Source organism: Macrobrachium nipponense, chromosome 6 (assembly GCF_015104395.2).
Source record: "Macrobrachium nipponense isolate FS-2020 chromosome 6, ASM1510439v2, whole genome shotgun sequence".
Lineage (NCBI taxonomy): Eukaryota > Metazoa > Arthropoda > Malacostraca > Decapoda > Palaemonidae > Macrobrachium > Macrobrachium nipponense.
In genome coordinates, this window is record NC_061108.1 from 61,188,904 (window position 1) to 61,213,441 (window position 24,538).

Sequence of the window (24,538 nt, forward strand, 5' to 3'; positions counted from 1 at the left end):
GTAAGTGAGGCGCTAAGCTAGTGACTTTGCTGATAGCCAGCAAAGAGCAAGTGAGAATAATACAGAGGGTAGTGCAAGTGAAGAGGAAGGTGCCAAAGCCGTACGTGAAAAAACCAAGTCACGCAAGGTTAAACCAAAAAAGTCCAAACTTTTTTTATGAAGGGATGAGTGTTGAGCAGATGCAGATTCATTTGCAAATAGTTAGATTAGAGAATGAGAACGCTGTTGAACTAAAGAAGTTAGAAAATGAGAGAGCTGAAAAGGTTAGGAAGATTGAGGTTGAGCAAAAGAAGATAGAAGCTGAAGTTGAGCAAAAGAGGATAGAGCTAGAGATGAAGAAACTTGAAGTAGAAGAAAAGTCCAGAGAAATACCAAAATCTTTTAGAATAGACAATGCAGTAAAAAGTGTACCAATTTTTGTTGAAAATGAAGTGGATGCATTTTTTTACAATTTGAGAAAGTAGCAGAATAGCGTGAATGGCCGAGAACGTCATGGAGCACGTTGGTTCAAACCTCCTTTCGAGGAAAGGCTAGGGAAGTATTTGCTGCCTTATCTTTAGATGATTCCAAGGATTATGAGAGAGTTAAATCTGAAGTTTTGAAGACTTATGAATGGGTGCCAGAGAGGTATAGAGAGAAGTTCAGAAGCTGGATAAAAAGAGACAGTCGTACTCATATGGAGTATGCACGGGAACAACGCCTGTGGTATGATAGGTGGATGAATGCCCGAGAAGTTAATGGTGATTTCGGTAAACTTCAGGAACTTATTTTGCTTGAGCAGTTCAAGGATGGTATTAATCCACTTATTAAAACATATTTGGATGAACGTGATGTAGATAATGTGGATGAAGCCACTAGATTGTCTGATAATTATGCATTGACCCATAAGCTATATAATACTGACGTCACTCCTAAAATTGGAAGGAGCAGAGTTTGGGAAGAGCAGCAAAATTACAAGGCACAAGGTAAGACTACGAGTTCACAGGTATCATCTCGTGGAGTCTATAATAAATCCTTTAATAGAGGTGGTAGAGGGGAAAGTCAAAATAATTCTGGTCCTAGTGTTAGTGCTGGAAAAGCAGGATACAGTGTAAATGATCAGTTTACACCTAGTTACCAAAATATAGGCGAAAATTTTAGATTTTGTATGTTTCAGTTGTGGCAAACCAGGACACATCAGTAGGAGTTGTCCACATCGCACAATAAACCGTCCAATTCAAGTGGTAAATAAAGTTAAAGATAAACCTGTACATTTTTTTTAAGGATGATCATAAACCTGAAAATACCATTGCATTGTTGAATCAACCACAAGCATGTGGTGACAGAGATCCTTGTTTGTTTGCTTCTCCCCTTAGGCCAGGTAAGAGGTATTGTAATGATAGCATCGACAGTAATAATATATGTGATGTTGATGAGAATATAGGTTACAAAATAGGTAACAATGATGTTCAAAATGTTAGTAATGTTGATTGTATTGAGGATATTGTAAAAGGAAATGGAGTGAGACTACCTGAAGAGAAGTCCACATCCAAAGGTACTGAATTGTATGACCCTTTTATGGGAGATGGTTGGTTACACCTCCCTTGTGTTGAAAAAAGGAAAGTAAGGTGGTTAAGAGATACCGGAGCGGTACAATCTGTAATGATAAGAAATATGTATGACCAGTGGAAGGATACTGGAGATTATGTACTTCTGCGTGGGTTTGGACCTGAGTTTTCAGCTCCATTAGTAGAAGTAAGGTTAGAAACTCCGTTAATTTCGGATATGTTTAAAATTGCTTTGGTGAGAGAAATCCCAGTGTCAGGAGTAGAGTTAATTCTTGGAAATGATGTATGTGGAGACAAAGTTTTTGGTAGCAGTAATCCAATTTTGACAGATAAACCCTTTAATTCTTCATTTATTACAGAAGTTGAATGTTACATTTCCCAACTTATTTCCTGCTTGTGCAGTTACTACAAGAAGTAAGAGTGCCGAAGGAAAGGTAAATGATGACGACGGTTTGGATTTACAAAACTTGTTTAAAGATAGTCCGAAAACACTACAAGTAAGTAAAGTCAGTACTCCTTTGCGAATGCTGAAAGTTAATAAGGAAGAATTTGTTAAATCTCAAATTGAAGATGATAATTTGAAGGTAATAAGAGATAATGCCCTTGTTGATATAAATGATATCGAGAAGGAAGGCAAGTGTTACTATTTAAAGGACTGAATCCTAATGAGGAAGTTCAAGAGTAGAAATGTTAATGATGTTGTAGAACAAGTGGTCATTCCAAGTAGTTATAGGAATTTTGTTCTAGGTATTGCTCATGACTGTAGTTATTCTGGTCATTTAGGTATAAACAAAACGTATGAAAAATTATTAAGGTATTTTTTTTGGCCTAAGATGCAGAAAGATTGTAGTGAATATTGTATTGAATATTGTAAAAATTGTGATTTATGTCAAAAAGTAGGTAAAGCTCAACATGACCCTAAGGTGATGCCATTGCAACCCATTGAAGTTCCAGGAGAACCCTTTGAGAAACTGGTTTTGGATTGTGTAGGACCTCTGCCTAGGTCTAGCAAAGGTAACTAGTATTTGCTGACAATTATGTGTAGTGCTACCAGATTTCCAGAGGCTATTCCTTTAAGAACTGTGAGTGCTGATAAGATAATTGAAGCGCTTAACAAGTTCTTCTCGCTGGTAGGTTTGCCAAAAGAAGTTCAAACCGACCAAGGAACCAACTTTACGTCTAGAAAGTTTACCTCATTTTTAGCCTGTCAGAATATTAAGCATTGCTTATAGTCTCCTTATCACCCACAGAGCCAAGGAGTGGTCGAACGATTTTATCGAACCTTCAAAACCATGCTTCGCACGTACTGTTGTGAAAATGAAAAGGAATGGGATGTCTACATACCAATGTTGCTATTTGCCGTTCGTGATAGCGTACAGTCATCGTTGGGTTGGGTTATTCTCCTTTTCAGTTAGTATATGTCCATCAGGTAAGGTCACCCATGGAGGTGATAAAGAATCAGTTGATTTCAGATGAGAAGGATTCTAGCACGTTACAAGAAATGAAGGAAAAAATAAAAAAAATATTGAAAGTAGCACATGAGAATCTCAAAGTAGTACAAGAAGAGATGAAAAGAAACTACGACAAAAAGGCTGCAAAACGTGAACTCGACATAGGATAATAAGGTTCTAGTGTATCTCCCTACAGCTGGTAAGGTTTTTAACCAGAATATATAGGACCTTGCACGGTGAAGGAAAAAGTAAGTGATGTTAATTATCGAATTCAATTTCCTACAGGACGGAGGAAAGTTAAAACTTTCCATATTAACAAATTAAAGAAGTATAACGAATCCAGTGGCGTGTTGTCAATTGCAAAAGAGGATGATGAAAAAGACGTTGAAGAAGAAATTTAACTTAGTTTAAAAAATACAGATTATTTGAGTGATTATGAAAAATTTAGGAAGTTATGTATTCATTTATCTGATGAACAGCAGCATGATTTTAAAGTGCTAATTCAAAACTTTTCAGATCTATTTTCAGACCATCCTAAAAGGATAAAAGGAGTACAACATAAAAATCAGGTTGAGAGAAGAGACGCCAATAAGTCAGCGTCCATACAGAATGTCGCCGAAGGCCAACAACAACAGTTAAAGACCGAAGTTGCTTATTTACTGAAACACGGACTAGCAGAGGAAAGCCATAGTGAATGGGCTAGCCCATGTATTCTAGTCGACAAACCTGACGGAAGTGCAAGAATGTGTACAGACTATCGAAAGGTAAATAATGTAACTATAAAAGATTCATATCCTATGCCCAGAGTAGAAGATATAATTGATAATGTAGCAAAGTTCCTTTTTTAAGTAAAATTGATTTATGAAAGGATACTATCAAATTGAGTTAGACAAAAACAGCAGGGATATTGCTGCATTTGTTACACCCCATGGACTTTATATTATAATTAAAAGGCTAATGGCGACTTTGGGTTTATGTAATGCACCTCTGACATTCCAACTCAGATGAATTATATCTTGAAGGATTTCGAAGGTGTATTTGTTTATTTAGATGACATTATTATAGTTGGAGAAACCTGGGAAGATCACATTAAAAAAGTATATGATGTTTTTAAGAGGTTATTAGAATTCAATGTTACGATAAACCTTTCCAAATGTGAATTTGGTAAAACTACTGTTCAATATTTAGGACATGAAATAGGAAGTGGCCAAGTGAAACCTGTTGATTGTCATATTGAGGTCATAAAGAATTTGACCCTCCCCTACATCTAAACGTGGAGTGATGAAATTTTTGGGAACAGTGGGGTGGGGTTTACAGAAAATTTTGTAAGAACTTTTCAGATGTAGCCTACCCATTAACAGAGTTGCTGAAAAAGGAGTGTGTTTGTGTGGTCAAAGGAATGTGACGATGCCTTCAATAAAACTTAAGCTCAATGTTAATGTCTATGCCAGTACTGAAATCCCCAGACTTTAATCTAACCATTCAAGTTACAGGTAGACTCCAGTGAAGTAGGAGCTGGCAGTGTATTATTACAGGAACATAATGGTGTTTTACACCCTGTATCTTACTTTTCAAAGAAATATAATAGCCACCAGTAAATTACAGTATTGTTTAAAAAGAAGCTTTGAGTTTAATTTTGAATTTAATGCACTTTGAGATATACTTACTTAACAGTAACTTTGAAGTAGATGTATATACTGATAATAACCCTTTAACCTTTATTAATAAATGTAAGCACAACAATAAGATAATTTTAAGATGGTCTTTATTTTTGCAACCATTCAAACTGAATATTCACCATATAGCAGGCAAAGAAAATGTCATTGCAGATTCTCTCTCTAGATCTGTTGATTACTTAAAGGAAAGTGCTTGTTACCAACGACGTGGCAGTCTCCGATAGTTGCTGAAGGGAAGTAGCTAATGTTTAAGACTGTAAGAGTGAAAATTCAGCATGGACTGAGGAGAGAGCCGCTGAGTTAAAAGGGGGGGGAATGTAAAGGAATATTGATTTATTGAATGTAAAATTGCAGAAAAGGTTGAAAATTGATATTTGCATAGAAAAAAAGTGTGTACACTAGACAACAGATGGCAGTAGCGCTTGGCGTAGGCGGTAGTCGCCAAGGATAATGTACCGAAACAATGATATTTGGTCCATGGATGTCTAGCGTGAGTCTGGTATATAAAGGCCCAAAAACGACGATTTTCGTTGAAGCTGAAACAAAACAAGTGATTATATAGTGTATCAAGTTTTGAGGAATATATGGTAATGTATTGTTTATCCATTTGGACGTTTTCTTGTGTGATGTAACGTTGGTTGCCACTAACTTTTTGATGTTACAGTGAATTATATGTTGTGTTGATGTAAAGCTTTGTGACTTGGGTATTATACTGTAAAATGCAGTGATTAGTGATGAGTAGTCTTGATGAGTGCTGTATGGCGAGTCTTTGCTTTTGTGCAATGCGTCCGTAATTTGTTTAATGTTCTGTTTGTGACTTTAATTTTCCTTACTAATTGTTATTAAAGTACATTTTTAAGTTATAGTGGGTTGTCACTGTTCCTGATATATTCTCCTCGTAAATCCTTACCATAGAAAGTTTTTTTTTATGTTACAATATATATATATATATATATATTTATATATATGTTTGTATATATACATACATATATATATATATATATATATATATATATATATATATATATATAATATATATATATGTATATATATATATATATATAATATAAATAATATATATATATATATTGAGAGATTCTTTTTAAACTAAAAGATTTTCATTTTACGATTATATGCCCATTTTATGTTTATTTGAAAAATAGAAATAATAATTCTAGTAATAAACCATTTCTTCTATCAACTAAAAATTATTCTCCTAATTATTTTGGTAGTTTGCCTCACTAACCTGATTCTGAGAATGTTAATATTCGCTTGGATTGCGGAAATGCTTTGGTAAAGGATGATTTTTTTTATATTACGGTGCAGATATAACTTTATAATAATACATTATTAATGGATTCAGTAAGAAATATTTTCATTACCATTATTTAAGTGCAACACCCAGCCTATGCCAATAGTTAACGTACACATTTTATATCTCAAATGTATGGCAATACAATATGGTAATAACTGATAAGAAAGTTCCTGAATAAAAAGATATAATTGGTGATAAAACCATGGTAGGCTACCCACTAACAAAATGAAGGACAGTTACGAGAGAGAGAGAGAGAGAGAGGAGGGGGTACATTTTGTTTATATATATATATATATATATATATATTGAAAAAACAAAATGTACCCCCTCCTCTCTCTCTCTCTCTCTCTCTCTCTCTTGTAACTGTCCTTCATTTTGTTAGTAGGTAGCCTACCGTGGTTTTATCACCAATAATATCTTTTTATACAGGAACTTTCTTATCAGTTATTACCATTTTGTATTGCCCTACATTTGAAATATAAAATGTGTGCATTAACTATTGGCATAGGCTGGGTGTTGCACTTAATTAATGGCAATGAAAATATTCTAAGTTAATATTATTATTGAATATGAACATAGACCATACATTTTACAACATTACGCTCAACTACTGAGGGGAAGTTATGCATTGTGAAAGCAACAACATAGTATTCCTCCCCCCAGAGGATTAGTTATCCTGAGGTTAAATCCAACAATTCAGAACGGGATAAATAAACTGCAACTACATTGTTCTAACCAGATATGTGCTGCACTTTTAAATTATACTATTGGAAGCACAAATACCACTTTGTTAACCTTTAGTTATGATTTTTCATACTTTGTATAAATAACAGGGGATTGCGATCAGACAGAACTAAAATTTCTTCATTCGTAGGTCTGTTCACATACACTTCAAACGTTTTCAATGCTGTGATTTAGGCTAGAGTATCTTTCTCTATGGTTTGATGTTTTTTCATTTTCGAAGACATAATACAAATAGGATGTAAAATAATACTTTCATCTTCTTGAAGTAGAACAGCTCCAATTCCACAATCAGAGGCATCAACTTGTATCACAAATTTCTTATTGAAGTCTGGAGCTTGAAGTACTTGTCTTGAAATTAAAATGGCTTTTACCTTCTCAAAGGGTTCGAGACACTCTGGAGTCCAAACAAACTTAGTTAAGTCTGTCAAGGGAGCTACTACGGCTAATAAATTTGGACAGAAACGACAGTAGAATCCAGCAATGTCCATAAAACACTCTCGAGATGTTTTCTAGTACTAGGTGGGGTAGCCTTACAGATGCCCTCTACATTAGCATTTACTGGAGCAAGAAGGCCTTTCACAACTTCAAACCCAAGATACTGAACAGCCATCTTTCCAAAGTCACTCCTCTCTAGGTTGACTGTTAGTTCTGCTTCTCGTAGTTTCTTGAAAACATTCCTCAGAATCTTCAGATGTTCTTCCCATGTTGTAGAGTAAATGACTATGTCAACAAGGTATACAGCTACCCCTTCTATAGATCCTAGCTGTTGATCCATCACTCTTTGAGAAGTTGCTGGTGCATTCATCAGACGAAATGGCAGAACAGTATATCAATACAGTCCAAAAGGAGTAATACAAGTTGACAGCAACTTAGCTTTCCCATCTAAGGGAATTTGATAATAACCATTTAACAAGTCTATTTTGGAAACAAACTTGGCTTGCCCATTATTATCAAGTGACTGATCTATAAGAGGCAAAGGATAATTGTCAGCCACACTAATGGAATTCAGTTTCCTATAATCAGTACACATCCTAAATAAGACATCTGGTTTCTTCACTAACACACATGGAGAACTGGACTTGAACTGGATTCTGTTACTCCATGCTGGAACGAATATTCAACTTCTTTCTTCAAAACATCTCGATGATAAGGTGATAAGCCATAAGTTCTCTGCTTAAATGGTTTTCCATCTTCTTGAATCTTGATCTCATGCTTGGTCAGATCAGTACACCTACTGTGTATATCTGCAAAAAATTCTGGGAAACTTTTAATCACTTCACTCAATTCTTCACATTGTTCAACACTCAGATGTTTCATCCTTCAAATTTTCCAAAATTGAAAAATTATTCATCTTGTTTCCAGTTCTCAATTCATAACCTTTGTCATCGTCTGTAGAAGAAGTTGTCAGGGTTATTGACACAGTTTCAATTTTAGTTTCTGAGAAGTAAGGTTTCAAGGGGTTCAGTATCTTCCTTTGTTAATTTCTTCTTTCTGGTGTTTCAGTCACTTAAGTTCATCACTTAACTTCTCTATTATCTTGTAAGGACCTTGAAATTTATTGGTAAGGAGATATCTCTTAACAGGCAGGAAAACTAACACTTGTTGACTTACACTGAAACTTCTTAGCTGGCTTAGTCTTGCCATCATATCTCTTTTCATTTTCTCTTGACTTACTTTCAGATTTACTAAAGAGAATTTTCTAATGACCATCAACCTTTTCCTCAAGTTCTTCGCATATTCTACTTGGATTTCCTCTTGATTTTCTTCCTATTATATATATATATATATATAATATATATATATATATATATATATATATATATATACATACCTTATCACTTACACAATTGTTTTGTGCATTAATACAATTATAACATCAGAGTCCAGCTGCCTTTACAGCTAAGCCTGCATACTGATTACGTCACGACCATTCCTTGAAGCTGATTGGTTGGAAATAGTTTCAAAAAGTTCGTTAGTCTGTGGTTCTTTTCATCTTCATTTATTTTGCAACGGTTCATATACACCTGACAGCCAAGTTCATATACACCTGACAGCCAAGAACTTGGGAAAGTGAGCTCTTCTAAGTACAAAGATAGTCTTATACAAGAAATGCAAATAAGATAATTTGCATGGAAGTACTGAAAAAATAGACTACTAAAATATTCGGCATGTGTTATACCTTCCAATACTTACATTAGTTATGCGATTCTCTTTTAATTTAAAAAAAAAATATACGAAGAGGTTAGCGAAGAGGTGGTCAAGACTTCTTCATTTCCAATAATTTTTACCCTTCGATCACCTTCGTCTTCGCCACGAAGACCTGCTTCGTGGCCCAATAATACCATATTAGATGCGAAGAGCTTCTTCGTCGAAGATGTCAGTTTAAAGATACGGCGCTGAGTCTCTTTAAGAACAACAGATTCTTCTTCTTTTTAGGAAATATCTTCTTGGTCAGCAATAGGGGAAACACCATTTCCTGGAACAATTTTTCTTAGCTTAAAGATCCTGCACTTGGTCCTTCTTTTGTGTATAAATACTCAGTCTCTTCACTTACAGGCGTAGTCCTCTTCATACTCCTGGTAGTTACACAACTAGGAAACAGGTGGTGGCTTTTCTTCTTTAACTCTGTCGTAGGACTAATCCTTAATGGTTTATCTGTCACTATATAACGGAAGAAATGGCACACTACCAACTTCATTACCCAACAGAACATATACACATTCCACAGCCAGTGAGTCCTTCACAGCAAATTCAACCGATTCACAAGACAGATGTAAGCAGCATATAGGAGTTACCTCTTCTCCTCTTATACCTCTTATACCCTTCAAAATAACTGAATCGCCTGCGAGATTCTTCTCCAATTGAGGGTGAGCACCACGTTCTTCCACATTTTGGTTGCTCCCAGTACCATGTAATACCTTGACTGGTACCTGCACACTCTCTCCTTGAATTGTCACCCTCATAGATATATGGCTTAAAAGCCTCCAAACTGCTCAGCCACTCACTACTTGAGGTTATATTTCCACTGGTTGCTAAGCAATCAGCTTGTTTAGTCTCTGTCTTGTCTATAGTCTGATTCTTCCGCACACTGCTCTCCATAGTCTGTCATTCACCTGGTCACCTTTTACCACTTGACCAACTGGCTTTGACTGCTGATGTGTTTAATAACACTCCCTACTTAAGTGTTCTGCTCTTCCACACTTGAAGCAGACAACATTAGGCTTCTGTAACATTAGCTTTCTGAGGAGCATTACCTTGCATTGGCCTGGTATTATCACTTGTAGATTTCCCATCAATAAATTTGTTCCTGAAATTTGGATGAGACTTAAAACCTGTGCTATGTTGATTCTGATACTTGACATTGTAGTTTCTTCTGCTACTGTTTATGTTATAGTCTTCACTCAGTGTAGCAGTCTTGTCAAATTTCTTAACCCCTCTCTCTCTCTCTCTCTCTCTCAAATAGGCTCTTATGTGTTCAGGAATTCCCCTTAGATATTCAAGAACAACTAACTCCTAAATCTTCAAACGATTTAACTTTAGCAGCCTCTAACCATAGTTTGAAACACCTCACTTTGTAAGCTTTATCCAAGAGGGTTACCTTTTCATCTTTTCTTAAAGTTCTGAATTTTTCATTGTTACATTCAGGAGACATCTGGTAGACTTGTAGCACATTGTGTTTAAGTACCTTGTAGGTCTTACACTGATCAGCTGTTAAGACTAAATAAGCACGTCTCCTTTTACCAGTCAAGACACTTTGTAACAAAACTGACCATTTATCTTCTGGCCAACCCATAACTGAAGCCACTTTTTCAAAGTGATCAAAGAATTCACCTGGAGCTTCTTCAGTAAACATTGGGGATTGGCTTCTGCACTCTTACTTCATCAAATACAGGGTCTTGATTACCTTGGGTAGGGCTAGACAGTGTCACAGGTAATGTGGATTTAGCTCTTATCAATTCCTTCTCCCTCTCAAACTTTGCCCTTTCGCTTCCTTCTTCTGCTGTTTTCTCTTCTCTTTCTCTTCTTTCTCATTTCTCCCTGTCTTTTCTCTCTCTTTCAGCTTGCATTTTTAGCTTAACCAAACTTTCATCTGCTTCAATGCATCTAAACTCTAACTCTGTATCACTTTTCTCTTTCTTTTCTTTTTGCTTATTTATAAGATCAGCCTGTACTACATTCATCTTCATCAATTATTCTACCAGAGTCTATCAATACTTTAATTGCAATACTATATCTTATTTGTGCGTTTACCCTACTACGCGACACATGACCACCACATGTTACTGCTAAAGAACTCCACTATACTTTAGTCAGAGTGGAAATGACTCATGTAGTGGACCACTTATTATGATAACCTCCCTCTTGGGTTTAAAGGTGTTTTCAGGGTATAATATATAGCGTCATGAAAACACAGTGCACTTTTTTTCACGACATCCTAAAATTAATACTGAATTGTTTATTGATGGTTTATCTTCAACATAAATGTTTACATTTGACTTAATAAAACTTTCACAACATTATTAATTTTGCAATTTTGCACACAAACGCTTCCTCCTCACATCTCGAACCGTACTTAATGCGACGAATGGTACTGTTTCTTGCTGATTCATTACCATTGGAATCTCTGGCTCCAATCTGCTGAGCTTCAGTCGCAGTCAGTACATTGTTGCCTGATCATGAATACCACTGTGTTCTACAAAGTTGTTAAATTGCACCGATTCTAATCTGACGAGCACCATTGTCAGAAGCCAAGAGGGTTTGGTGGTACAAAAATATGAATTTAGGACCTTTTGGCCAAAAGATTTATCTGATACTGACGGCCAAATTATCCTGCGGACCTCTTGGAACATTCCACGGACCGAGGACCACGCTTCAAGAAACACTGCTCTAAAGGCAACAGTGATTCCTTGAAAACTTAGCAATCAAGCAAGAAACCAGACTAAGTTCATTAAAACAGGTGTGAGGTAATCATTTATGAGATTAAATTCATTAAAGGGCATCACCTCATCAACAACTTTAAAAGTCTAAGTATTTCCCAATAAAATTGAATGAAAAAAGGACCATTACCACTTTATATTTCTTCCTAAATAAAATAATAAAACTAAATACTAAAACTAAATGAAACACTGTGGCAAAAATTTTAAATACAAAAAAAAATATTTTTAAACTCAAAATTTATAAGTGAAATTCACAATCTCAAGGAAATTTACTAATACTTAAAAACAAGACAATATTTAATTAATTCTTGAATTGATCATTAAGCAAAATTAAATTACAATTAATTTATCAAGAAAATTAATTAATCGAGAAATTAAATTATTCAAGTAGAATTCAAGATCAAGCAACATTAAAATTTGAAAAGAATTTTAAGTAATGCAAGTTAATTCGCAAGTTTTAGATTAAATCAAATATGCAATGTTAAATCAGTAAGAAATATTCAAGTTAATCAAACAAAACGTAAATGAGAAAAACTGAAAAATATGGAAAAGTACCAAAAATGCAAAAACAGTACTAAAACATTAACCGCACAGAACATAAAATAAACACTTCAAAAGAACTAAATACAAAATACAATAACTTTACAATGTGTAAAAAATCGAATAATTTTTTCTAACCACTGTAAATTTTTTAAGTGCTCTTAAAACTTGTAATGATACGTTACCTTGGTTTACCAATTATCTTTCTGCTGCAGCCTCCAGATTCACTTTACTATTTCACAGGTGCTGTTACAGAAAAGCAATTTTACACTGTTTAGATTCCAATAAATAACCATTATGTTATTAAGAAATTATATAAATCTAAAAGTTACGAGTAACTGTTACAATTCTTAATGTTACAATTGGATATCTCTCGTACGAGAGAGAGAGAGAGAGAGAGAGAGAGAGAGAGAGAGAGAGAGAGAGAGAGAGAGAGAGCGACATCAGCAAATTCTTCCACGCAACGCAAAAGTTAGTCTCAGAATGACAAATCTCTCTTCTATGGTAGTTAACGAGAAATAGAGAGGAAGTAGGGTTACAGCTATAAATAATGTTTATTATTACATGGTTTCAGAATATAAAATTCTCTCAAATGAAAGAAATGATTATTAAAATACGATTGCACGCATTGTTTCGTCATTTCCGGGAGTGATGTCACAAACACTTCCACTCCATAATTAAATTACTTATGGGTCAACAAATTCTATTTTGACAAATCGAGAGAGATAAGAGTTAATTTATCAGCAATATTAAACAGTTTCATAATAAAGAATCTCTAACATCTAAAATGAAAGGAAAGGTATCACAAGCAAAAAAGTTTCTAGAAGCTTCTAACATGACACAATCATCACGTTTTTACAAGTAAGATAGACGAACCATATTGGTTCACAACATAAAGATTTCTTGCCTGGCATGTTGACAGGTTACTGAAAACAAAACGGTGACAGCTAAGCCACACAAAACAGACGAGCAGGGGATAAAACGCTTCTTAAAGATTTACATTATTCTCAATACTAATTCTAAGTTAGTCTTATTATTAAATCTGATCATAAAACATACATTTTACAACATTACATTCAACTACTAAGGGGAAGTTATGCATTGCAAAAGTAACAACATAAGAATATATATATATCTATATATATATTAGATAGTATATCTCTAATATAGATATTAGAATATATTATATATATATATAATGTGGTAGTATGTTTGTAAGAGTGTGTGTGTGTGTATGTGTGTATGTTCCAACATAACTCTGGAATGCATTGAGCAATTTCAACCAAACTTGGTATGCATATGGCTTACCATCTGGAAAAGAATATTGTGGGGGTAAAACTTCACTGCCACCAAAGGGTGAAATGTAAAAATAACCAAAAACAACAGCAATTAGTGTCTAATACATAGAGTTTGAGGTCATTGATATGAATAATGACACCCCTGATGTTCTTTAAGTCCAAGTTGAACTCTGACAGGGAGGGAGTTGAGAAGGGGGGATGAAGGAAGTGCCATGTAAAAATAACTGAAAATTACATATATTAGTATCTAATCCATGGTTTTCAAGGTCTCTGTGATGATTAGTGACAGGCCCAATCCCCTATAAGCCCATGTTCACCCAGAGAGCAAAGTGGGTGAGAAGGGGTGGGAACGGGTGACACGGAAAATTAAATGAAAGCGACAAATATTAGTTTTTAATGTAACTGAAAATCATACTGACATTTTCTATGTCCTTTAAGTCAAAGTTCAACCCAGATAAAGAAGGGGTGAAATGTAAGAATAGTCGAAAATGACAGATATTAGTGTTAAATCCATAGTTTTTGCGGTCATTGATGCACTTAAACTCCAAGCTCAGCCCAGATAGGAAGGTGAGAAGGTGGTGGGAAGGGGTACACATTTAAAATAATTGAAAACGATAGATATTTTTATGTGATCCACATTTTTCAAGGTAGCTGAGATAAATAGTGACACACCCGATGCCCTTCAAGTCCAAGTTCAACCGGTAGGCAGGGTGGGAAGGGGTGGGAAGGTGGTGCCATGATATTAGTGTCTAATATTAGTGTCTAATCCATAACACTGACCTGCGTTTCAAAACTTTTTTTTACAAAGGTCAAGGGTTTTCCAACTGATATAGGAGCCCTTTTGCAGCTGAATAAAAAAAAAACTACAGTTCATTTTCCTAGGTCAGGTCTGGTTTCTAAGATATAGTCTATTCCTATTCCAGCATATTTTTTCCAAAAATCATAGTTATCCAAGTGTTTACAGGCTTTGTTTTTGTAAAACCGGGTCGTGGATAACCTTTAATAATTATTTTCATTTCTCTTTTCAGGTCTAGATATGTATAAAAATGGATCGGAAGTGTAAAACCCATCCTAATAGGTTCTGTTACATCTGTGGACATGTGATTTTTCCAGACCGTCAAGCAAGAATCACGGATTTTGTGAAGAAGGCACATCAAGCTTACTTTGGAGTTAAACTAGCGGACTAGGATAAGCCATTTGTTCTCCATGTCTGCTGCAAAACATGTGCAGAGAACTTACGGGATTGGAGGAACAAGAAAAGGAAGAGTGTACCATTTGGTGTCCCAATGGGTGGAGGGAAGGGAAAGATCACATCACCAACTGCTATTTTGCATGACAAATCTAAGAGGCATCAGTCGCAAGAACAAGCACCATGTTCAATGCCCTGATGTTCCTTCTGCCATAAAGCCAGTCCCCCATGGCCCTGATCTTCCTGTTCTTGAGCCAAATGTCACCAAGGAATCTAGTCCTGATTCCGAATCTAGTGAGGACTAATACAGCTGAGTGTGGTGCATGAAGGCCAGAAGAGGACGACCCTCAGCTGTTTTTTTTTTTGAGCTATTTTATGTGTTTTTTGAAACCACACTAGCAAGGTATTTCAGCACAAATTATGTACTCCACTACTGTTTGTTCATCTCATCATAACTGGTAGCTAGTAGACAGACAAGGATCAAGAAACGTAATATTTCCGAGAAATTTCATATATTTATGATTGCACATTTAAAAAGAAAACATGCTGTTACTTCTTGGGGCTTGGGGGTGAGGGGGCAACTTCAGGCTGAAGGGGGGCAACTTGAGTCTTGTGGGGACAATTGCTTCCCCCAGCCCCCACAAATGACGCTCCGGACCGAGAGAGAGATGAGAGAGAGAGAGAGAGAGAGACGAGGAGAGAGAGAGAAGAGAGGAGAGAGAGAGAGAGAGAGAGAGTTTATCGGTTATATTCAGTTTTCTCAGGTAGCACCGGGGTGGTAGCTAATATATATATATTTATATATATATATCATATATATATATATATAGATATATATAATATACATACATACAATAATATAATACATATAAGATATTATATATATAATATATATATATACATATACATATACATATACATACATATATATATCTATATATATATATATATATATATATATACATATATAAAATAGCTGCACACCTGCGAAAGTAAAGGTGAAATACTAGGAAGAGACTGGTCATTTTCATGAGTCTGTATGTTGTTGCCATTTCTCTCTTGTCTTTCAAATCCCATTCATGTCCAAAGGGTCTTTTTCTTTGGTAATATTCAACTCCTTATCAAACTGATCTTTTATCCTTAAAATTTAGCCTGTTGGTTTCACGTTTTCATATTTTTTTAAGGCTGTTACTGTGAGCGTGTTTCAGAGATTGCTTATGATACATTCTGTTTTATTGAATGAGAATATGTAATTTCATAAGGTGTTCCCACCCAAACGTCTTTGTGATTTCATCTATTTGTCTTTTCATTACTTCTCGTTTGCTGGTTTTAACCCAATTCTTTTTCAAAACTTTATTAAATAATTCCCGGCTTTACGTGTAGTTCATCAAACACTTACTAGATCTTTTTGGGTATGGACCATGGCGTAAAGTCAGCACATCCCGATCTGAAATCTTTCCTTTAACATAATCTCTTGTTTATCGTTTGTCTGAGAACTGTCGCTTGCTGCACTTCGTTTTCTTAAGAAAAGGCTCTCTGATATTTTTTTCATATTCTTTCATTCCAGTGCTTTTGAAAATAAAAATAGTCATATATGATAATAATGTATTTGAATGGTTACACATGCAAAAAAAAAAAAACAACAACTATTATTGTTTCATATGGACTTCTATTTTAGAATAATTTAATGCAAGTTTATTATATACATTTGATTAAGCAGTTTTCAAATCTTCACAGGGTTACATTTTCACAACTTCCATTTTCCTATTTGTAATTTCAGTGAGTAGACATTTTCTAAGCTTTTGTTACTTCAGTTGGGCGAGTGATGGCCTCAGCAACTAACTATATTGGGTTTCCTTGCTGTTTCTTTAATATGAAATATTTCATACGTTGTAAATTATTGCCTTGGCCTGAGAGTGGACATGGTGGTGGCAGGGGAGATGTATCCCTTTTGGCTGTCCATACTGCCCTATCGCATTAGCAGTATGGCGTGACTGTCTAAGTGACAGTGAAGTGACCACAGATCTTCTCAAAGCCCTGTGCCCACCACATGTGGAAACAGAGGTTTGGCAGCGAGACGCAAACATCATGTCACATCCTCGTGTTTTTCTGAGAAAAATTGGTTTCCTATGAAAATACCTAAAGCCAAATGGGATTTTAACATCGATTTTAAACTCATGACTAGACTTCAGAAAACTTTCACTTGCAATGGCTCTGCTAAAACATTACTTTTTCATAACAATGAGACAAATGAAATGCAAAGATTCCGTACGTGTTCAACCCCATCAATCTTGCAGTGTCTGAGGACTATAAATCCTAAATTTCCCATATCCTCAATTAAATCTTTTCACGTCTATGAAATTTCTCTCTTAAGTAGAAATTTTGTGATATTCTATAAAGAACATTTATCGCAGTGGGCTAAATGTATCACTGGTTCTGATCTTTATTTAATTTTTTTTGATGCAATGAATCCATCTTTAGCCTTATATCGCTAGTTTTCATTTTATTTTTGCATGTTTGATTGCACGAAGATAAAAGATAGCCCATAACAAGCATTATTATACTAAATATTCCTATACAGTTCAATTTCATACAATTTCTAGTGTAGCTAAGTTATTCTCTTAAGCTGACGAACCCGCTTTACAGGCTGACCTAAAGCAAGAGCCCGAACAAAAAAAGAGCGATGAACTCTTCTTGGGGTGGGCTGCTCAAAACAAGGCCATTTCTGTTGATAACAATATGAATTTATAAATGCTTGTATTGCCCACCCCATGAAGAGCTCATCGCTTGTTTTGACTTGGGCGGGGTCTTGCTTTAGGGCAGCCTGTAAAGCGAGTTCGTCAGTTTTTGAACGACGATATGGATCAAGCAGTGACCCTTTAAAGATGTTGGTTCAAAAGCGTAATCCTTAATTTCTTCATAGCTAAAGCAACTTAACCCTAAAACAAATGGCCAGTTTCAAGTTGATGGGAAAATTTGTAGCGTTTGTCAAAACATATGTATATTCTAATCAAAATTAATGATGATGAAGATTTGTAAACAAAATAAGTTTCCAACTTGTAATAAAGATGGATATCTAATTCTGGATAATAATACGAATTGCAACGGCTCAATTGACCCAAAACAGTGGGCAGTCTTTTCTAGACTCGTCGCACTACACTACTTTTTTTTGTAATTCACATCATCAGACTCGCAATGAAATAAAAAGGGCACAAGAATCGTCTTTCTACAGAACATGAGCCTCCTTTGAGGTCAGCTTGTTAATGGCCTCAGTTAAGTCGGAGTTAAGGAAACAGGCTATTGAAGCGTATGTGGAACTCTGACCAAGACTAATTTCTAAATTGCACCCTTTTGTATGGATAATTAACATAGATTCTACGATATTTCTTTGGGTCAAGTCATTCGCTTGGATCACTGGTCGCTTTTTGACCATTAAATATGGTGATCATTGCCGACAGCCAATGGATAGCCAGAGTACCCATAATGTGCCCTTTTGAGACGGTGTTTTTATGATGTTTTGTTCTTCGACAAATGCCTTTAGATGTATGGTCTAAATATAAATTACAATCTGAACAAGGGATACTGTAAATTATATTATCATCTTTGACAAGGCTACATTTATCTAAAACATTTTCCCGTGTGCAGTTGTGTTTAAATATTATCCGTATACTCAGTGTTTTAAGCAGTGGAATGCCGACCTCTTTTTCTCTGACTGGCCGACATAAAAGATTTCCCTGGCTTCATTCTTTATTCCTGCAATAAAAAAAAAAAAGAAATCACGAGTGTGCAGATCGGGGACAGTGTTTTCTATTTTGGTAAATTCATCTTCTGTTTTATTTACGTACATGAAAACAGTTTGATAGTTGTTGCCTCGAGTAAGTTCATTACCGGTATATTCAGTACCCGTATACCCGAGTTTATTAACTTTTCCCCTTTAAAGTGACTTTTGCGTCTTTTGAATATAATTACATTAAATGCGTCGTGTGCCAGCAACAGACCCCTTCGACTAAACAAACGTCGATGCTGAACAAGGAACTTCACCCACTGGCTGGATTTTTCCAGTTGTGAACATATGTTCGTTTCATATGATTAGATCTCTGGCCTGCCTTTTTATCTTTTTTCATATCTGTTTTTTTAAGGGCGACGTTTCTACACCTAACTAGAAACATCTGCACCTATTGTGTGCGCTTGAGTTTGTAATGCCCCATTATATACGTTAGTATGCACGCACGTCTGCTTGTATAAATAAGATACAAGCAGACGTGCGTGCATACTAACGTATATAATGGGGCATTACAAACTCAAGCGCACACAATAGGTGCAGATGTTTCTAGTTATGTGTAGAAACGTCGCCCTTAAAAAAACAGATATGAAAAAAGATAAAAAGGCAGGCCAGAGATCTAATCATATGAAACGAACATATGTTCACAACTGGAAAAATCCAGCCAGTGGGTGAAGTTCCTTGTTCAGCATCGACGTTTGTTTAGTCGAAGGGGTCTGTTAGCTGGCACACGACGCATTTAATGTAATTATATTCAAAAGACGCAAAAGTCACTTTAAAGGGGAAAAGTTAATAAACTCGGGTATACGGGTACTGAATATACCGGTAATGAACTTACTCGAGGCAACAACTATCAAACTGTTTTCATGTACGTACTGTGAAAGTTGAATGAAATGAGATACTTCAGAAAATAACAGAGCACTCAGTAGAACAACGAATTACAAGGAATTATTTGGAGATTTAAAGTTTTGATGATAAAAATGCCATAATGACTTCCGCCAACGAGGGCCAACATGAAGTCAGGTAATCATCAGCCTTTGTTTGGCCGTTTGCCTGACCACCGGGCATTTCGGATGTTAGAGGTCATCTCAATGAGATTGTGTGTGTGTGTTAGGGGGGGGGGGGGGCGAGCAGGGTAGAATTCCAGCCCAGGTAGAGCTAATGAGATCTTGAGAAAAAAAAACGTTAGAACAAGTTATTCTACTTATTATTTAAGGAATGATATAGCATCCCATAGTTATTATTACAAACTTCAGTAAAATAGAAATATAAATCTAGGCCAAAGGCCAAGCACTGGTACCTATGAGGTCATTCAGTGCTAAAAGAGAAATTGATAGTAAGATGGTTTGAAATGTGTAACGGGAGGAAAACTACGCAGTTGCACTATGAAACCATTGTTGGAGAGGGTGGAAAGTCAGATGGAAGAAAGCGAATATGTGACGGAGATACAGTAAAAGGAACGAAAACGTTTGCAGCTAGGGGGCGAAGGGACGATGAAAAGACTCTTTAGTAATGCCTACACTGCTCCACTTGAGGTGAGCTGACGGCGCTACCCCCTACAATTTGTGAAATACTACGACCTCTACGTTGGGGCGAATAAGGAATTCCCTTGAAGGCAAACGTCCCATTGCTCTGATCATGTGGACCTTGTTATGATGAAAGTAGAAGCTTAAGCTGAACCTATTCAAGTGCAAGTTTTCTAAAGTAGAACCGTTAGCTTTAAGGCATAACTTTTAACGTGCGCTGTAAACTTCAGTTTTCACAGAAATGTGTCGGCAAAGGGCATTTAGAAGGTCAAGGTGCCCTTGTGACAAGGCAGTAGGGAGAGCCGAAGTGGAAACACTCCCTCAACAAGTGCCTCCGCTGAGCTCTCTCTGTCTCTCACCAAGGAAACGGTTGGCAGCGTTTCAAAATAACTTGCACCAGAGTAAAAACAAGATCCATCTTCATTCTTCGCCCGGTTTAAACGACAAAAATTTCGGAAATGTCTGTTCGTAGAATTTACAAATGTAATAAAGAGGAACTGAGCGAATGAAATCCTGTTAAAACTTAACTGCTAACCAAAAATATATACTAAAATGCTAAAAAAAACATGTAACTGACAACAGACCCGAAACTTGAATGTTGTGCGTGTGTAAGCATTAAAATATTATTATTAATATTATTATTATTATTATTATTATTATTATTATTATTATTATTATTATTCCTAAAACACTGCACTGAAAAAAATGAAAGTTTCCAAAATATCCTTAACGCCATTTGAAAGCCTTAGTAGATGTGGCCGAGCTGCTGATCGTCCCCGACCCCACCCGAGCCATCATAGAGAGGTTGATAGACTACAGAAATAACGGGGGGTTGGGTCTCAGGTGATATGAATGATCTTCATATGAATGTATATGGATCTGGAAGTCCTCCCTGGAATAGCACTGGCAAAGAGGCTTCGGATGGGCCTGGATTAGTTCCAAGAATTGCCGAAGTTACTTGAATTGGTATATTAGCGGTTCCTAAGGGCATCATTATAAAAAAAAAAGAAAAAAAAAACAAATAAGGGTCAAAGCTCAGCATTTATGATTCATATATTGTTTGCTTGTTTGTTTACACACTGGAGCCGGAGCGTCCGACGTTAGTTTGGCCGCGTCTCATCTCCCTTCCATTTTCTTCCCTCCCTCATCACCATCACATCCCTCCTCCTACTTACCCTCCCCTCTCTCCTCCATCTCATCCTCCTCTTCCCATCCCACCCCTTCCCCTTCCTATCTCCTTCCTCCTCCCCCTCTCCCCTCACCTTCCCTCCCATCCCCTTCCTTCTTCCATCCCCTCCAACTCCCACCTCTCCTCCCTCTTCTATCCCCTCCCCATCCTCCTTTCCCTCCCTTTCTCTCTTCCATCTCCTTCCTTCCCTCTTCGACTACCTTCCCTTACCACCTTCCCTATCCCTCCCTCTCTCCTCCATTCCCTTTCCCATTCCCCATCCCCTCCCCTCTCCTTAAACGGAGGTGGTGTTACCCGTAGACTTTGTAACCAATGTGGTGTTTCAGTTATTGAGCTGTTTACGAACTTCAGGTCTCTCTGTGCTGTTTATCACCAGAGAGTTTCAAATCGTTCATTGAAAGATTTCCATTTCCTCGTGTCGAAGCACAGCGGGTAAGTCCCTGTTTCCTTTGGCTCAAACTATACAAAAAAGTATATATTCGATTCAGCGGAGTCTTAATTAAAGGGACGCCACCTGGTCACGTTCACCCACCCCCACAGTGGATAGATTAATGTGTAAATCTCAGAGTTATGATTTAATTTTGATAAAGCGAACCCACTGCACACGAGTAGAATAGAAACACTGAAAGAAAAATTATATGATTTTTTATGCATGTATTTAATGGTTATATTAACCAAAGAAACTTCACCTGCTGCTTCTTTGTAAGCTACAGGTGTTGGAAACATGTAACAATCTTCCTAAGCATAATTCTCTCTCTCTCTACACACACACATTGATGGAAACTTGTTGTTAAAGAGCCAAAACGGTTTCAGACAAAATAAATCCTGCCTATCAAAGCTCTTGGAGATTTTTTATAACATGCATGGCATTTGATAAAGTTGCACACAAGAAACTAATGACAAAACTTAGAGTTTTAAGAATTGTAGGGAAAATAGCAGACTGGATCGAAGACTGCCTAACTAAAAGAAAACAGAGTCGTAAAAAATGGTGAAGAATCGAAATGGGCAGATGTGAAGAGCGGAGTTCTTCAGGGTTCTGTTCTTGGCCCGCTCTTGTTTTTGATTTATATTAATGACATTGATGTAGGCTTAACTAGCAGGATAGCCAAATTTGCAGACGAAACCAAACTAGGTGTATATGCAGCAGACCCAGATAGTGCAAAGGTTAAGAAATGAGCTAAGGAAAATAGGAGAGTTATAAAAAATATGGCAAATGCCTTTTAACTTGGATAAATGTAAAGTATAACGAATAGGAGAAAGCAACACTCATGCCAAATACATGTTGCTTGGGTATTACATAATAGTGTAGAACAAGACCTTGGAGTTATTATTACCAAGGACTTAAAATCCACAAAACAATGCATAAAAGTTAAAAACAAGGCACAGAAACTAGTGGGATACATAAAGAAGCAGTTCAGAAACAGAAATAAGAAAACGTTGCTGCAGCTCTACATATCAATAGTTGGAGCACATCTTGAATAAGCAGTGCAGTTTTGGTCACCAATACAAAGAAAAGACAAATAGACTAGAAAGGGTACAAGCAAGCCACAAATAGGTTACCAAAGACTTCTAGAGAGCCTGAACATGCATGACCTAGAAACATTGCAAGGACAACTAATAGAAACATTCAAAATACTGAAAGGCATAACAACAAAAGTAGACAGTATCCTCTTCACATTAAACGAAAACCAGACAAGAAATAATGGATGGAAACAAGAACTGAAGAGATACAACACATGACATTGTGGGAACTTCTTCAGATAGTACAAGATATGTGACACGTGGAGTAAACTGCCACCAGAAGTTGTAAACAGCAGCAGTGTAGAATAGTTCAAAAAAAAGCTAGACAAAATCATTAGAGCACTGTGAATGAATTGTAAAGCCTGATCCTAAAGATAAGTGAGCACATGATGTCTCCTCGGATAGACTATTAAGTCTTTGAGATCATCCTAATCCTTGTAATTCAGTACATACGTTATATATACGCATTAGGTTTAAAATGCCCTTTAATATGTAATTCTCTCTACCTCGGAATTAATGTATTTTCGGTTAACATATATAAAAATATATTAAATCCGAGGTAGAGTGAATTAGATATTATAGGACATTTGTATATACGTATGAATAACTTGATCACGAAGTATATAAAACGTGATGCTATGTATAAATAAAGGTTTTTGCCACGAAGGAAATATATATATATATATATATATATATATATATATATATATATATATATATATATATATGTTTGTGTGTGTGTATACATATATATGAACATAGATATACATGTACCGTATGTTTGTACGCACGCACACACATACGCTTTCTCTCTCTCTTACACGCACACGCGTTCGCACGCGCGCGCGCACACACACACAGACACACACACACACACATATATATATATATATATATATATATATATATATATATATATATATTATATATATATATATATATAAATCCTAAGTGCACCCGCAAACCCATGAAAAATTTCTTGATCCGCCACTGGTTCGGATCAGCTATTATGGTGTAGATCAGGTGGTTTTGATTCCAAGCACAAACTTGAATTTGACTGGAATATTCACAGGAAAGTAAAAATCAACTTATGTCTCTCTCGATAGCTTTGTGGATAAGTCTCTATCTCCCTTCTACCAAACCTGGGTATACGTTCGAATCCTTTCGGTTAGAATTTTAAAATGATGATTCAGACCTACTATGCTTATCCTGTCCTGGTTGTAACTTCCTTCAACGGACCAACTCTCAGTTTTTAATATATTGTTGTATATGCAACTTTCGTTGTCGCTGACAAGCTGCTGATAACGGATGAAATTTGCGAGAGTTTATCTGTCTTCAACAACACCATCAAAGATGAGACAGTGGGTGAAAACAGAACAAGTCTTTTAACCGCCGTATTTCACGAGCAATTTTCACATAACTCCACTCTGGTGAAGTTCGTCCGAAAGCTGAGAAAGAGCCACCATAACACTCACTGATTATAATCTCTCTTGACTTCACCCTGCAGGCCTGCACTGCTCTGTGAGGGGCAGGGCCGCAGGAGAGCCACTAAAGAGATGCCCTGTTGTCATGGGGTCCTCCCGCTATGAACTTGAGAAAACGGCCCAAGGTCGTCCGTCTGTGCCTATTAATTCTGGGTATCCGTGGCACTATGTGGCATTGTTGCCCTCCACCGCCTGGACAAACATTAGCGCTTCATTTGTTACAGGTTTTAATGTTCCTTATAAATCTCCCAATTTTAACTTTTGGCCATTTCATTTCTCATTCTACTGAATTCTCTTATTATGATTGTTTCCAATGTTGGGGGGAATCACGCCTACAAGT

The 24,538-nt window shown here is 36.3% G+C and overlaps 1 protein-coding gene across 5 annotated transcripts in view; it reads right to left on the reverse strand.

Moving 5' to 3' along the window:
• LOC135216706 (cytochrome P450 4c3-like) overlaps positions 1 to 24,322 on the reverse strand; it is a 72,946-nt gene extending 48,624 nt beyond the window's left edge. The window contains exons 1-2 of one of the 5 annotated variants that reach the window (XM_064252157.1): positions 23,914 to 24,305; positions 12,396 to 12,456 (exon numbers count right to left, since the gene is read on the reverse strand). The gene's annotated coding sequence lies outside the window, so the exon portion shown is untranslated. Of the gene's footprint in view, positions 1 to 12,395; positions 12,457 to 23,909 lie in introns of all 5 variants that reach the window. The other 4 variants (XM_064252159.1, XM_064252156.1, XM_064252158.1 and 1 more) reach the window with 4 other exon arrangements.
• Positions 24,323 to 24,538: the final 216 nt, after the last annotated feature.